The 16,521-nt window shown below is 41.5% G+C and overlaps 2 pseudogenes; both read left to right on the top strand.

Annotated features, from left to right (window-relative positions):
* The first annotated feature begins 4,576 nt into the window (after nt 1-4,576).
* LOC149410799 (U2 spliceosomal RNA) lies at nt 4,577-4,756 on the top strand (annotated as a pseudogene).
* Nucleotides 4,757-15,563: 10,807 nt separating this feature from the next.
* Nucleotides 15,564-15,692, top strand: LOC149410798 (U2 spliceosomal RNA; annotated as a pseudogene).
* The last annotated feature ends 829 nt before the right edge of the window (nt 15,693-16,521 follow it).

Genomic DNA, 16,521 nt, shown 5'->3' with positions numbered 1-16,521 from the left:
TATTTCCCTGCAAGGACTTATTGAGATCATTTAATTTTTGAAATATGTCGCAGAAATATGACAATCTCCCACACGCACACTTCAGAGCGATCGAGTCCCGCGCCACTTCAGGCGCAGAAAAGTAAAGACCGATAGGTTTACATCGCAGTTCACTGTGAGACTTTTCTGCGCGGCGGCCTGAAGTGGCGCGGGACTCAGTCGCTCCGAAGTGTGCGTGTGGAAGACGCTATAAAGATTGCCTCACGACGCCCCTGGGATGATCCCGCGGCGCCCCGGGGTGTCGCGACTCACAGTTAGGGAAGCCCTGGTATAAACAATTAAATACACTAACATACATTCTTTCATTTTAATTTACACTTTGCTTATTTCGGATACTTGAAAAGTTGCTAGCAAAAAGGAATCTACAAAGGGTGAATATATATAAGAAATAGATTCATCATCTGTCGTGGTACTCGTCGTTAAATTTGATTCCTCGTCTGATATATATATATATAATCTATTTCTTCATCTGAAATAAGTCTTTTCTCATTTGCAGAACATAGATTGTTGTTTACCGACTAGAATGCCGGGATTACAATATTATTCATTTGAGGCGCGATTGCCTTAAACTTCTCTTTAGCATTTTCATTAAAATAATTTATTTTTTTCTTGTTTGATATGTTGATAATAATTGAAACAATCAAGGAGGGAGCAATGGAGGGCATTTCTTGGTTATCAGCTGTAAACGGGATATGCCGGGCAGTAGTTTGTTCAGATCCTACTTCACTGTCTGAATCAATTGTCACATGTTTCCTATGGGACTTATTTTTATGTTTTGTGGTTTTAGAAGGTCCAGCAGTAGGCGAAATGGAGGTTAGTAGATCCTCAATTTCTTGCAAATTTTTTTTACGACTCCTCGAAGGATTCACCGGATTCCCAGTGGAGCTGTCAGATTCATCAGAAGAACCTGCACCAGACGCCATTTATATAAAAATGTGGGGTTTTTTTTCCCCAGATTTTGAACATTTTTCCCCTAAAAATAGGGAAAAATGTCGGGAAAAAAAACTTCAGAAATGTCAACACAATTGAAAAAAAGTCAAAATTCAACGTAGAAAAAGTTTTGGAGCAAATTCAAAGTAATATAAAAAGTTTGTAAGTTGTACCAGCAAAGCTTCTAGAAGGTTCTAGAACAATCCTTGGAACAAAAGCATGTGATGTAAAAAGAAAAAATATCGTAAACAAATGACGTCACAGAAGATTGTTTTCTTAAAAGCTTCTAGAACGTTCTAGAGAGTACTGGAAAAAAAAACACTAGCGAAAAACGCGGTAACAATAAGGTCACTGCCCTCAAGAAAAACGAGATTTTCATAGAGGATTTAGGCACTAAAATCACTGTTTTTAACGGAAAAAAGTATGGGCGATAGAGGATCGAACGGATAACTATATTCAGATTGTTAAATCAGAAAGAAAAGCACAAAAATAGGTACGCATACATAACAAACACTGCGTAGCACAGAAACCACTCGTAAAAACGGACAAAAAGCCCGTTTTTGAAACAAAAGAAATACACTGTTGGGTTGTAAATAATAGCACTGTTAATGTAGTTTTAAGATAGTGTGAAAAAAAAACAAAATTATCGTAATTTTCGGGAGTACCGAAAGGTTTTGAAAATATAACACCGGAGCGAGATTAATGCGACTGTTCTAACGGAGGGCCAAAACTGAACTGAATAATTGAATCAATCAACCATCAACTAGTCAACTATCTCTGATATTTTCTCGTCTGTTCATTGTTCGCTGTTTACTAAAGAAATGCCTTCTTTAATAGCCTGCAATGTAGACGGCCTCTGTGAGTTAAGATCATCAATCAAATTAATATATCTGTTGAAATTCGCTGCTTTTTGAAGTTTTCCACAACGTCACTTGGTTTAACTATTCTTCAAGTTTTGCCAAAGGTGTTAGTAAAACTACGTTATTTTCCATCGCCAGCTATATTACTTTGGTGGTCACATGGTTCGAATGACCGTCGACGACGTGAGCCTAAAAACCGAATGAATGCATTTTTGAGGTATACAAACAAAACTTCACTGTCCATGAAGCCTGTTGCAGTGGCAGTGTAAGGAGGTACCCGGGAGTGAATTCTTTCCTCCGCTTTCCACTGCTCCCGCGATACTGATTATGTAAACAATAAAATCATCATATTTTGTTAGAGGTTCTTAACCCTGCCCTGCTTTCTTAGACCACATTGTGATTCTGCAACGTGCCGATTTAGAAAGTCTGCAGTAGCCTGTATATCTGCATTGTCCTTTGAATCCAACGAGCCAACATTTTAGGGTCTGTCCTTAGGTACAGTGCCTTCATTTATTGATGAACATTCAACTTCCACTGCGGGAAAGAACGATACTCTTGAATTATCCCGTTTACTTGTGAGGAGTAAAACTCCTTCTTCATTCTCAGAGAAAATTACAACTCGTGATGCAAAAATACAATTATTGATCCACTTCATGTGTTCTAATATAAACATACATTCTTACATTTTAATTTACACTTTGCTTATTTCGGATACTTGAAACGTGAAAAGGGAATCTGCAAAGGGTGAATATATATAAGAAATAGATTCATCATCTGTCGTGGTACTCGTCGTTAAATTTGATTCCTCGTCTGATATATAAATATAATCTATTTCTTCATCTGAAATAACTCCTTTCTCATTTGTAGAACATAGATTGTTTACCGACTAGAATAATATTTTAATACCAAAGAAATAGTGTCATCCTAACTGTGGATTGTCCTATATTCCTTTGCAATAATCAAATTATTGACGCCCACCATAAAGCTGTCCTTATAAAAGTCACATTGCTGTAATGTATATTCCATGAATATGTCCGTGCTGAGTTGGGCTTCCTTAGCGCTGTTCAGAATAATGAGGTGTGCTTGTTCGACTGCACACACTTTAAACGCTTCAATCTATTTTTTAGCGGTAGTGTGAAGTTTATAACAGCTGTGTGGCATCGATGGATGCATACGTTTTATATCCTCCAACGAAAAGTTTAAAAAAACTTTAATTTAACAACGTAGACACAGGACCGTCACAATAGAGAAATGTTTTCAATTATTGTTAAAAAGTACCCATTGACAAAATATTTAATTGGTCGAAATTACATAATGAACACCGGAATGTGTGAGAGTAAAAGCAATCAGTTTCAAACTCAACCATATTGTCTTTTCGGGGAAGATGGAAAATACTTGAATGTCATTAAAAAAACATTGTGGTATTATTTACTTAATTATTATTTATTTATTAGATCCCAGTGAGGATATCATTATATCTATTTGTTACACAAAAAAAAAGATAATAAAACACTTATTATTATTACTATTATTAATTTAAAATAAATAAATGTTGCCCACGTTAACAATCACTTACTATGGAAAATTGGTTCTTTTTTATCCAGTATTTCCATATCGCATTATCAATTTGTTTCGGCCAGCCCTTACGTAAATTTTTTAATACTAGTTGAATGACGGTATCAGATTCTGTCGTTTTTAACTGTGAAGCCATCTGTTTGCAGCAATCTACATAACTAACCAAATCTGGCCTATAACCGTCTTTAAATTCTTCCACTGTTCTTTCTAGCGATATAGGTGGCAACAAATCTGCATGATTATTGCCTGATTTTACAAACTCAAAGCTAATTGCTTCTCTATATTTAGTTTACTAACTGAAGAACAAACGTCTCCAACTTGTTTTTCAAATGACAAAATCCAGGCAATTTCAACGATTCCATTTTTCTCACAGATACAACCAGAAATTAACAAAACTCAACTTTCGACTTGTTGACTTGACTCCGGCTGTTCTTTTGGTCACGCCCACGCCCTTGCGTGGACCGTTTCCTGGCTCCGGTCTGCGTCTTGTCATCCTTGATCCTTCTTAATGCCTTTCTGTTATTGAGACTCCTGATGCCCTTATCTTTCTCCTGGATGACTTTGACTCGACGTACTTCAGAACGTCACGCCTTTCCGTGATGCTCCGCTTTTCATCCATACTTCTGGGCTGCTAATTTTTTTGGTAAACTAGCGCCTTGATTTTTCTTATGCTCAATGCCCCAACTTTGGTGTTGTTGGTGCTTTGAAATGGTACTCTTCCTTTATACGGCACCAAACTTGTCATTTGGAGCCTTTTTGTTCCATGACTTCTTTATTCCATGTTCAGTGATTTATTGCTTTTCTTTTCCTATTTCGACTGCACTAATAGTACTAGTGCAGTTATAGAATTAATGAAAGATGTAGTAAATTATTAATCAATATAATAATGAGTGTCGTATAATATTTATATTGTTTATTGTCGAACTGTTGTACAAGTGACTGGAAGGAAGGTATGTGGTAAAAAGAGGAGATAACAAAGCAGACATACCCTTTTATGCGTTCTGCATAATCACACTCTTTTATACTTTAAGACATATGTTTGTAATATCCGTAAACAAAAATATCTCAAAGTGGTTATTTTGCATCAGGTGCAATTTAACCCCCAAAAATGTGTTTGTCAGGTCTCTGCACATAAACGTAGAATATATTGAATATTTAATATTGTTGGACATATTGTTTCTCGGCCTGCTGGCTAAGAACAAAGTGTAGTATGTATCTGTTCTTGTCAGCTTAATATCTGATAGTTCCCGTAATGTGGGGCCAGTATATTATATACACATGGAATGTGATGGCATGTTGGGGGCTTGCTCCACTCCTCATTGCAGTGCCCACACGATTACTGTTAAACTAACTATGAGCGTGGTAAATAATTAACCTGATTTTAAATGTAGGGTTATTTAGACACCACTCACCTGATTTACATGTTCCAATGCTGCCATGTCTAATTTGAGACACAATCGTCAATGACACAATTCTGCGATTGTCACAAGGAAATGCAAAAACTGACTGTACAGCTGGTCTTAACCTATAAGCTGCTCTGGCTGGATTAATTTACAGAACAATATTACAGTGAAACTCTCTTAAGAAGTGGGAAAATTTCTTAAGTGGGATTCAATTTTAGCCATTTAATAACTCAAGTCCGGGGCATACGTCATTCCTATGTCTACCTATGTTAAATTGTCGTGAAAACAAGTTCATATGATCCAAGCGGTCAAAAAAAAAAAATATATATACATCTTCTAGTTATCATGGTAATTAGTATTATGTATTTAGAAAAAGGTGGGAATGTGAAATAAATGAAAAATGGTAGAACATAGTTGATTATAAAAAGTTTATTTACATACCTACATATAAATTATTATTTTTTTTCGAAGTATTTATCTATAGTAGATTGCTTAACTCTATTATTGAATTCTTTTGTTGTAAAATTTTGCATCTCTGCCAAATAACCCTTGAAGCACTCGGGCACTTCTGTACTCCCCATCAAGAAATGCTGAAAGGCATCTAAGTGGGCGAGTGCTTGCCCACAGGTTGGTATTTTCTTGGGGTTTTCATTTTCTTCAGCAATATCTTCTTCATCCTCTTCTGGTTCCTCGGAGCATAGATCGGATATGTCCTGTACTCCACAAGGAACCAATTCAGAATCGATTCGGACGTAATCCGAAAATGTCTCCGGCAATTCCATTCTTCCCTGGAGAACATCCCATGTGGCATCAAAATCATCTTCAGGCTGCTCCCTCTCTTCTGGAGTGTCTTGGAACCCGGCTTTCCTGAAGCAGTTGGCAACGGTTTGCTGTGTCACCGAGTTCCAGGAAGACGAAAGGAAGCAAACGGCTTCGAGCAAATCCAATTTATACATTTGATTTTCTTCATTTATCTCTACAGACCATTTTTTTCCTGAAGTGCTGCTTCAGGGACGCAATTATTCCCTGGTCCATAGGTTGCAGCACTGATGTTGTATTGGCGGGAAGAACTTCCACCCTTACATTCTCCAAATATCCAAGGTCCTTTGGATGTGCAGCGCAGTGGTCCACAAACAAAATTATTTTTCTGTCTTGTGCAGCCATCTTCCGGTCCATGCTGAGGAGGTATTCGTGGAAAGTCTTGCATGTCATCCATGCCGATTTATTGTTCCGGTATGTGCACGGAAGGTTCCTGATGTTTTTAAAACATCTTGGGTTTTTGGCCTTCCCGATTACCCATAAAGGCCACTTGTCGGAACCATCCGCATTGGCACATACCAGAACTGTGATCCTCTCCTTGCTCCGTTTCCCACCATGGCAGGCTTCTCCTTTAAAGGCAAATGTTTTATCTGGCAACATATTAAAAAACAGTCCGCATTCATCTGCATTGTAAACATCACTTGGCTTGTAAGCTGCCAGAAGAGCCGGCAGCGTGGTCGTCCTCCATACGTCTACTACGTAAATTCGAAAGCAGACATACCGGCAGGTTGTTTCATAGAGAAAAGTTGTGACTTTAATTCTATTTGTTTAATATTTGTTTCGAATTGTTTTATAAGTAATGTAGATAATTCAATCCAAGTTAATTCGGGAGTATAGATGGACCTAAACCATAATAAGGCCAAACCCTCTAAAATATCAGGAAAACATCTTACTAAGTCAACATGACTGACGTTCCTAGTTCTACATTTTTCTTCTATTTGAATTATAAAGTCCCTTACGCAACTATTTCCATCAAATTTAATCTTCCAATCATTAATAGTACTTAAGGATGAAGAAGAGGAAGGATGTGATTCGTTATATATTACTTTAGTATATTTTATGTAATTCGTCCCAAATTCGTTGTCATTGTCTGGGTTAACATTCCCCTCGTGATGCTCTAAAACTCTTGCAATCTTAATATTTTTGTTATGCCTTCTGGCCTGTGTTCGCATTTCCTCTAATGTACTGTCCGGTGTAATATTTCTGGATAAAAGGTCCGAAGACAATTCCTCCTTCGTTTTACCATTGATGTTATCTATTATGGTCGACATCTTGAAAAGTTTAATTATAAAACCGCAAGTATTGAATACAAAATGATAATAAATTAGCTAATGACGATAGCTATGAATATATTGCACTCCCGCGAGGCAAATATATAATTAAAAGCACTTATAAGCACTGTATAGTATTGGTTGCATAACATAATTATCGAAACTTTCAAAGTGTATTATTATTTTGACAGTTGTTGTCAAAATCGCGATGTTTGTTTACGCTTGACATTCCTAGCTGTCAAGTTGACACATAGTATTGTGTTGCCCGTAAAATAAAATAATATTGCCCGTAAAATAAAAATAAATTATAATAATGCGTACAAATCGTTATTTATGTTGGTTGCACTGATGGCACTTTGATAAGCTCGCACTGTTAACATTTAGGCACCTAATGACATTTATAGGTTATGTTTTATGTGAGACGTCGAAACAACAAAAACAAATACAAATGATTACTGAAACGCTTGCAACTTCGATTCAAAACCAAATAATAAGAATAAATACAAACCAACCACGTTGATGCGCCATGTTATGATTCGTATTGGGCACAATGTTATGATATGTTACTTACTTAGCCCATAGTTGAGTTAATAGGCTGTTATTGTGTTTGGTTCTTTTAATTACATTATTGACTGTTATTATGATTGAATAGTGGGTGGCCAAGTTTGACTTTGTTGGTCTTTGAAGGCCAACGCGCCAGAGTCCCTTCCAGTGGTTGAACTGGAAAAGAGCTCGCCAAACCGACCTACCGACGGTAGAGCATAATTCTCCATTCAGAGCGGGGAAAAATATATCCCATCTACATGATGTTTGAAAGGAAGTTGCAAGGTTATAGAATGAAAGTAATCTGGATAAACTTTGGACTGGCCGTAACAAGTTATATTTGATAAATTTCACAGAGAAATACAAAAAAGGTGAAAACTTACCCCCATCGACCAGAACGTAGAATCTATCTACCCTGTCTAAAATAATATGAACGCACGTAGTTATGAGGAACGAACACTGAGTGCCGCGAATGGCGGAGTAGATGAATCAGCCATGTAGCTAGAGGACGGCAGCATCAGGATGTGGCTGGCCGACGGCCCAGTGTGGTCCAGCCAAGAGGAGTAGACGGCATCAGAATGTGGCTGGCCAACGGCCCAGTGTGGTCCAGCCAAGAGGAGTAGACGGCATCAGAATGTGGCTGGCCAACGGCCCAGTGTGGTCCAGCCATGAGTAGACGGTTAATCCGTAAGTTGCCCTTCCACGAGGCAAGGTGGAACTTAATAATGCTCTGAATCAAAATGCACACGGCGAAAACAGTTTATCGGCAGAAATAATCACCGATCGCTTGGATAAATTCTGATTACCCCCATGGCCACACATGGTGAAAAACGTTTTCATTATTCACGCCACCCGGGGCGAATTCCACTCGCGGGAAATATGACTAGACTTCTAATCTCGAAGCACAAACTGAACATTTCGGTATTAATCGCAAATCCATGAAATAACTTTCGATTAGATCCTCAGACCTCCAGAAATAATAATTGACCCCCCGACCGGACACCCTCTCTCTTCTCTGACCGGCCGGGAAGTGAAGCCATCTTGAATTTTTTCTCACTTCCTGTTAAAGTTCCTCGTTGCCAGAGCATAAACAATAGACAAGATAAATCACAGATTTGACAGGTTCCTACTTAGTGTAATAATCATATGTTATTTTCATAACAGTGTAGTATTGTGTTGGTGTGTGATTTTATTGTTCACGTAGATGGCTGTGCCACCACCTCGTGAGTGTAACCGGTCATTTTTGTACAGTGTGAAGTTGGCGATTTTTGGTGCTTGTGCGGCTGTGAAGTGTGTTTCGTTTATGAGTAGTATGTCTAATTTGTGTGTGTTGGTGAATAGGCGAGCTTCGAGCAGGTTTTTGTCGAAACCATTGGCATTCCAGAATGCCAAACGGAGCGCGTGGGGCTGGGTGGTGGTGTTAGCCATAATTTAATTTGAAAAAAGGGCAATAATCTGGGGGGCTGCAGAGAGCAGTATACTGATATAATCTGATGGATTTTGAGCTGAGAGAAATTTTGGTAAGAGGTCGGCGAGGAGTTCGCCGATTTTTTGTAAGTTTAATTTTTTAAGGAAATCTGTAAATGAAAAGGGTGCTGAGTTTATTGGGGGGGGGGGTGTTTGAAGAACCTGAGGGGTTGCGGGTGGGGGGCGGGTTCATGGACTGGGTGTAGGAGATGGAGGGGTTTGTGGGCTTGGATGTAAAGGTGACTTGTGGGTTTACCTCAGGTCGGCGAGCGTGGCGGGTGGAGGGTGCGGGGCGCTTTGGGCAGCCCTGGTAGTTGGCGGGGTGGGGTCCGCCGCAGTTTGTGCAAGTGGCGTCACCGTCCTCCCGCTTGTGGGAGCAGGTGGCTGAAAGGTGATTTTCGGGGCACTTAATGCAGCGGGGGGGCAGGTGACAGCCCCTCGCGGAGTGCCCGAAAAGCTGGCAGCGGTGGCACTGGGAGTGGGAGGGGGCGGTTTTCGGGTTTAGGTATTCCACCTTGATGCGTAGCTGGAAGAGTGTTTCCAGCTCGAATATTTTTCGTCCAGCTTCGCCGTGGTTTAACTGAACGAGGACCAAGGGGGCCGCAACTCTGTTGGGTCCTGAGCGCATGCGGGTGACGCTGATGACAGGGAGGTTGAGCTCTTCTAGCTCCTCTTTTATTTCCTCCGTGGAGGTAGACGGGGGTATCCCGCGCAGGACTGCTTTCGTCGTCTTGTCTTCATAGAGTTGGAAAGTGTGGAAGGGCACTTGGGATTCTTCGAGGAGGCGGGTGGCTGTGCGAAAGCTTGTGGAGTCTTCTGTGTTTAGAACGTAGCCTGTAGGGATTGCCTTCGAGTTGGCGACTTTCACACCGGCTGCCTGAAGTTTTTGGCGCATCGAGTTCCAGTTGGTAGTGGTTCGGATGATGATTGGAGGGATTTCTGCCTTGAAAACTTTCGGGGCGGCCGCGGCGGTGGGGTCTGAGTCTGTGGTCTTTGAGCCTGCAGTCGTGATCGTGTCGCTAGTCGTTGAGGCTGGGGGTGCGAGGGCCTCAAAACGGTTTTGAGAAACGGATGCGACGGGAGAGATGGGGCGAGGGGAGTTTGCCTTCCTCCTTTTGTTGTTTGTTTTCCCGTAGGGAGTGATCCAGGGTGGCGGCGGGAAGTTTGGATCCTGTTCGTAATCCTCCTGGGTGGTGACGGGCGAGGCCTGGGACGGGAAGAGGGAAGCTACGTCCCCGATGTTGAAGTCGTCTGCATTATTTTGATAGATTGACGAGTTGGCGGTGGAGCGGGGGTCTTTTTGCGAGTAAGTAGTTTGTGTAACCCTTGTATTTGGCATTGAATTGAGGTACTCGATGAGAGTCTCCCTGGATGGGTTGAGATTCCTCAGGTCGGCCATTGTCTCTTCCATTATATTGAATTGTTGTTTATTTCACTTTTAACCCTTGAGACGTTGTTGATTTGCACGGATCGAACCTTCTACAAGCTTCCATTTTTTCAAAGAAAATAACAAGCACTATTTCGTTCTCTTTCTGACATAAAAGAAATAATTAATTTTTAGATGAGAGGAAGAGAGATATATGCATTTTAATAATGTGCGGTCGTTCTGGGACAAATATGGTCTTAGGAGAGTATAATGCGCGCACGGCATTTGGGACTGTTTGGGTCTTAGAAGGTCCCAAGGGTTAAAGAAGAATAATGATTCATGTAGCAACTAGAAATTTAAACTTTGTCTGATGACTCACTTATGGAAATAATAAAAAAAACATGTAACAATAATAATTCCTTTGAAAATTTCACTTTAAAACTGTTTTGTGGCACGGCCGCCGCGCGGTGGGCCGCGCTGTCGATTTTGTTTGGTTTCACTTGTTAATTGTTTGTATGGCACTTTATTGTTTTACACTAAATCACATGCCCTGCGGAACATGGAGACGGGGCACAAAGACTTTGATACTACGTTGGACGCGGCACAAACCACGAGGAAACTGTTGTTGACCTGCCGGTGGCGGCGATCTCTTGCTCTGCCTTCAAAATAGGCATGCACGGCGTTATATACCCTTTGGGCAGTGCAGTACCGGCCGCTGACGGAGGGGTGGGGGTAGCTCAGCCAATGGGGTGTCTTCCTGTACGGGGAATGGGCTGTGAGTGGCCGCGCGAGACGGCGCTATGCGTGTGAGGGAGAAAGTATTCGGATCCGTGCGTCGGTCGAAATGCCGCGCTACAGGACTTTAAATAGGCTTCTTATAATTGTACCGCGGGTTCAATGTTGGTTCTTATCTTAGTGTGGTTTTGTAAATATTTTTACGTAGAGACCCCCTACCACTACGGTTGTATCGATACTTTATAGTGTTTTTATTCATTTAACCTGTTGAAAGGATTTGTCAAATGGAAAATGGAGCAGTTCCCGCGTGTTATTTATTTATTTATTTATTGGTAAAGGTAAGAGACAAACAGCTTATACATAAAATATAAATATATACATGTTAAATACAGTCAAGCCAAAAAAGTCTCCTATATTAAAATTGATTGGAGATGGAGTTTTATTGCATAAAAAAAAAATATATATATTAGGTGAGGAGGGGAGGAATAGGAATTTAGGATGAGGATAGGAGATGCTCTGGATACATTCCATACTATTGTATTAATTTTCGATCGTACGAGTTACTTCTAATCGATATTTGTGAAGTGGAATTTTAAATAATAAGATTTGGTCAAAAATCAAACGTCGTGTATGAAGTGAGTTGAAGTTGTGGTAATTAATAGAATCGGCGTAATTTGAGAAATGTAAGTTTTGTTTATAATTAATTTTGTTTATAATTAATTGAAAATTTATTTTTTGAATTCTTTCGATTCTTTCAATGTGAGCTTGGTAAAAAGGAGTCCAGATCGGTGTGCAGTGTTCTAGGTGGGGACGGATGAACGCTGTGTAAAGGGAATATAGAGTCTTAAGGTTGCGGAAAGGTTTCGTTAATCGTATTATAAATCCTAGCATTTTGTTGGCTGTACTGGACGGGAGTCCGCACAAGACTGTAGATTTAGGCGCAAGATTTACATAAAGAAAAGCATTCAGTAACAAAACATTACCTGTAATGAAAGAAATGACATTTAATGTTATTAATTGTTATGTCAATTCCTTAATCACAATCACGATAGCAATTACAAATTATTTAAATTATTCCCATCAATCTGCCTTGTCACAACCCATAGATTATTTTTACTATGTCTTAAACCATAGATTACGAAATATCGAGTCGACTGTGTAAGTACTGTGGCGCACATCCAGCCAGTGACAGTCCACGACACACACAGCCACAATGACGAGACAAGCTCGGCATATTGAATTATAGAAAATTATATTTTTCTTTACATATATAAGAAATAGATTCATCATCTGTCGTGGTACTCGTCGTTAAATTTGATTCCTCGTCTGATATATAAATATAATCTATTTCTTCATCTGAAATAACTCTTTTCTCATTTGTAGAACATACATCATTGTTTACCAACTAGAATTCCGGGATTACAATATTATTCATTTGAGGCGCGATTGCCTTAAACTTCTCTTTAGCATTTTCATTAATAATAATTTGTTTTTTTCTCATTCGATATGTTGATAATAATTGAATCAATCAACCATCAACTAGTCAACTATCTCTGATATTTTCTCGTCTGTTCATTGTTCGCTGTTTACTAAAGAAATGCCTTCTTTAATAGCCTGCAATGTTGACGGCCTCTGTGAGTCAAGATCATCAGTCAAATTAATATATCTGTTGAAATTCGCTGCTTTTTGAAGTTTTCCACAATGTCACTTGGTTTAACTATTCTTCAAGTTTTGCCAAATGTGTTAGAAAAATTACGTTATTTTCCATCGCCAGCTATATTACCTTAGTGGTCACATGGTTCGAATGACCGTCGACGACGTGAGCCTAAAAACCGAATGAATGCATTTTTGAGGTATACAAACAAAACTTCACTGTCCATGAAGCCTGTTGCAGTGGCAGTGTAAGGAGGTACCCGGAAGAGAATTCTTTCCCCCGCTTTCCACTGCTCCCGCGATACTGATTATGTAAACAATAAAATCATCATATTTTGTTAGAGGTTCTTAACCCTGCCCTGCTTCCTTAGACCACTTTGCTTATTTCGGATACTTGAAAAGTTGCTAGCAAAAAGGAACCTACAAAGTGTGAATATATAATGGGAAAATATACATTATCTGTCGTGGTACTCGTTGAATTTGATTCCTCGTCTGTTATAGTTATCATTTATTTCATCATCTGATATATAAAGCAATCTATTTCTTCATCTGAAATATAAACGTAATCTGTTTCTTCATCTGAAATAACTCTTTTCTCATTTGTAGAACATAGATCGTTTACCGACTACAAGAATATTTTAATACCAAAGAAATAGTGTCATCCTAACTGTGGATTGTCCTATATTCCTTTGTAATAATCAAATTATTGACGCCCACCATAAAGCTGTCTTTATAAAAGTCACATTGCTCTAATGTATATTCCGTGAATATGTCCGTGCTGAGTTGGGCTTCCTTAGCGCTGTTCAGAATAATGAGGTGTGCTTGTTCGACTGCACACACTTTGAACGCTTCAATCTAGGTTTTAGCGGTAGTGTGAAGTTTATAGCAGCTGTGTGGCATCGATGGATACATACATTTTATATCCTCAAACGAAAAGTTAAAAAAAAACCAGGGGGCGCACCAGGGGCCGCACCAGGGTAGGCGCCAGGATGCGCAGCAGCGGGCGCAGCAGGGGGCCCGCTAGGGTGCACGGCAGGGTAGGCGGCGGGATGCGCACCAGAGGCCGCACCAGGGTAGGCGGCAGGGTGCACACCAGGGGCCGCACCAGGGTAGGCGGCAGGATGCGCACCAGAGGCCGCACCAGGGTAGGCGGCAGGGTGCGCACCAGGGGCCGCACCAGGGTAGGCAGCAGGATGCGCGCACCAGAGGCCGCACCAGGGTAGGCGGCAGGGTGCGCACCAGGGGCCGCACCAGGGTAGGCAGCAGGATGCGCGCACCAGAGGCCGCACCAGGGTAGGCGGCAGGGTGCGCACCAGGGTAGGCGGCAGGATGCGCACCAGGGGCCGCACCAGGGTAGGCGCCCAGGTGGGTGCCGGGGGGGTCCGCCCCTGGCACGTACTGCGTCGCGGTGGGGAGGGCTGCGAGCAGCACAGCGAGCTGCCTGCTCATTGTCCGGTTCGCCTTCCGGAGCTGCCTGACCGTGTCCTCTGTGGTGGTTGAGTCCTCCTCTGCATCGGGGGACGGTGCGCTGTCAGGGCCAGCAAAGTGAGTGTCGGCAGGGCTGGCAGCGCGTGGGGCGGCAGGTCCGGCAGGGTCAGGGCCGGCGGGGTGAGGGCCGGTCACCAGCTCCACGTCGGGTTGTGAATCCGGGATGGAGGATGAAGCCTCGCGGCCGCTCCGCAGGGACGGCATCTCGGGACGTCACTGGAAGGCGTGAAGGCGTGAAGAGGAGATCGCGGCTCGAAGGACCATGTACGGGACGGCACTGTAGTCGCCAGCCGCACAGACGATAATGCGGGAGTGGCCGGGAAAAAGGAGGGAGAATGTTGAAAAATGGGGAAAAATATGAGGAAAGGGAAAAATGTGGGGTAAATGAGGAAAGGGAAAAATGTGGGGGGGGAATGGGGAAAAATATAGGGAAACGGAGAAATGTGGGAGATTATGGGAGAAAGGTATAAGGCAGGGGGGAGGAAGGTAGGGGGGAACCTGCGCCCTGACAAGGGACGCTTCGACTATTGTGAAATGTTTCTTCTTGGTGAGCACCAGGGATCCGGGAGAAAGAAGAAGGCCAGGTTGAAGTGAAGATCCCAAGGCAGAAGAGGCTTGAAGAGGCAGTCAGGGGCAGTCCAGGAGAGATGTTGATGTGACGAAGGGTGCTGGATCTCTGCCGAATTGCGCAAGTTTTCTGCCTTTTAAAGGACCAACGGGCTTAGCTCTCCCTTAACTCGATTGGGGACGAATTTGACTAGGTCCCCGACTGTTCTTCAATCCACCTGCCCGGGACATTTTTATTCTTACACATTTTGTGAGTGTGCACAAATTTACATATTAAAAAGGGAATTGATATCTAAAAGGCAGCTTTGCACAATATTCAATTTTGTGCAAATTTACATATTAAAGGGAGTTGGTATTTAAAAGGGAAGCTTTGCACAATATTCAATTTTGGGCAAACGGCAAGTTTTGTAAAGGAAACTGCGTCTGCACAATTTCAAATTTCATGCAAGTCTTCCATGTTTTGTACAAATTTAATTTATAAGAAGGTATTTGGGGGGTCAAGCCTTTGTTTTTTGTCTATAATGATGACTGCTTGACCCCGTGGTTTTATTTATTAATCAGTTTTTCACATAAGATTACAGATTTTTATACAAGAGAGAGAATTTTTTGCATAAATTCGAAAATGCACAGAAGTTAGTTTGTAAAGGAACTACCTCTGCATAAATTCAAATTTATGCAAATTAATTTAAGTCGGTGTACAACGTCCGGTACAATTATGTTTGTAATATCCGTAAACAAAAATATGTCAAAAGTGGTTATTTTGCATCAGATGCAATTTAACCCCCAAAAATGCGTTTGTCAGGTCTCTGCACATAAACGTAGAAATAAAAAAATTCTCTTAGTACATATTGCTTCTCGGCCTGCTGGCTAAGAACAAAGTGTAGTATGTATCTGTTCTTATCAGCTTAATATCTGATAGTTCCCGTAATGTGGGGCCAGTGTATTATATTTTGGAGGCGTACGTGCGGTACGCTTAGAATAGGTATGTGTGTGGGAGGAAAGAATGCAGAGCAATAAGGCGAACACGTCTGTTACGGAGCTAGTGCGTTTATTAACTGAAGTGACAAGCAGGCAGTACAGGGTATAATACATATGTTGAGGCGAGGGGAGCGGGGCATGACGTAGCCGCTACATAGAGGAGAGGGGAGCGGAGTATGACGTAGCCGCTACATGCCTCCCCCCCTAGTGAAATGGTCATAACATTCTACGAACAACGAACAAAAAAAGAAAAATACACATTACATAATGCTGAATATCATCACAAAAATTCAAGAAGGCGATATTCTCCGCTCTGCCTCGTTGTACTGCCATTATCCTGGACATGAGTCCGGCTACTGTTAATCTCTCCTCCAACGTAGGACAGGACCCTCGCGGTCCATAACAACATCTAACCCTGCATCTCTTGCCAATTCCTCAGTGCTCAACAGTAGCTGGGTAGAATCTCTCTCGTAGCTTCTCACGGCAGCTATGAATGTATCTAACCTCTCTTTAGCAACCATAGCAACATAACCTGGTTGATTGTTTGTTGTAACCGGGATAGATAATGTAACACCGATATATGCTAGATCTGCATGCTGTGCCACCGGAGCAACAGGACGAATCAGCGAGGACCAAGGGTCTCGGATGGTATGTGCCATCACTTTTAACAGTGATGTGCGCTGATTGGCTGGTATGATTTTACTCACTTGAGTGAATGTCAAAAACGTATACTTTCGACATGCCTCAACCACTGCTGTCACTCCTGACACGTTAGCACCGCATGATTGTTCTATGATCCAACGCAGAGCTTCCAATGATGTGTCCGT

The sequence above is a fragment of the Hesperophylax consimilis genome, chromosome 27, assembly GCF_061612785.1.
Source record: "Hesperophylax consimilis isolate HC1 chromosome 27, BYU_Hcon_1.0, whole genome shotgun sequence".
NCBI lineage: Eukaryota > Metazoa > Arthropoda > Insecta > Trichoptera > Limnephilidae > Hesperophylax > Hesperophylax consimilis.
This window is presented reverse-complemented; position numbering and strand designations above follow the sequence as displayed.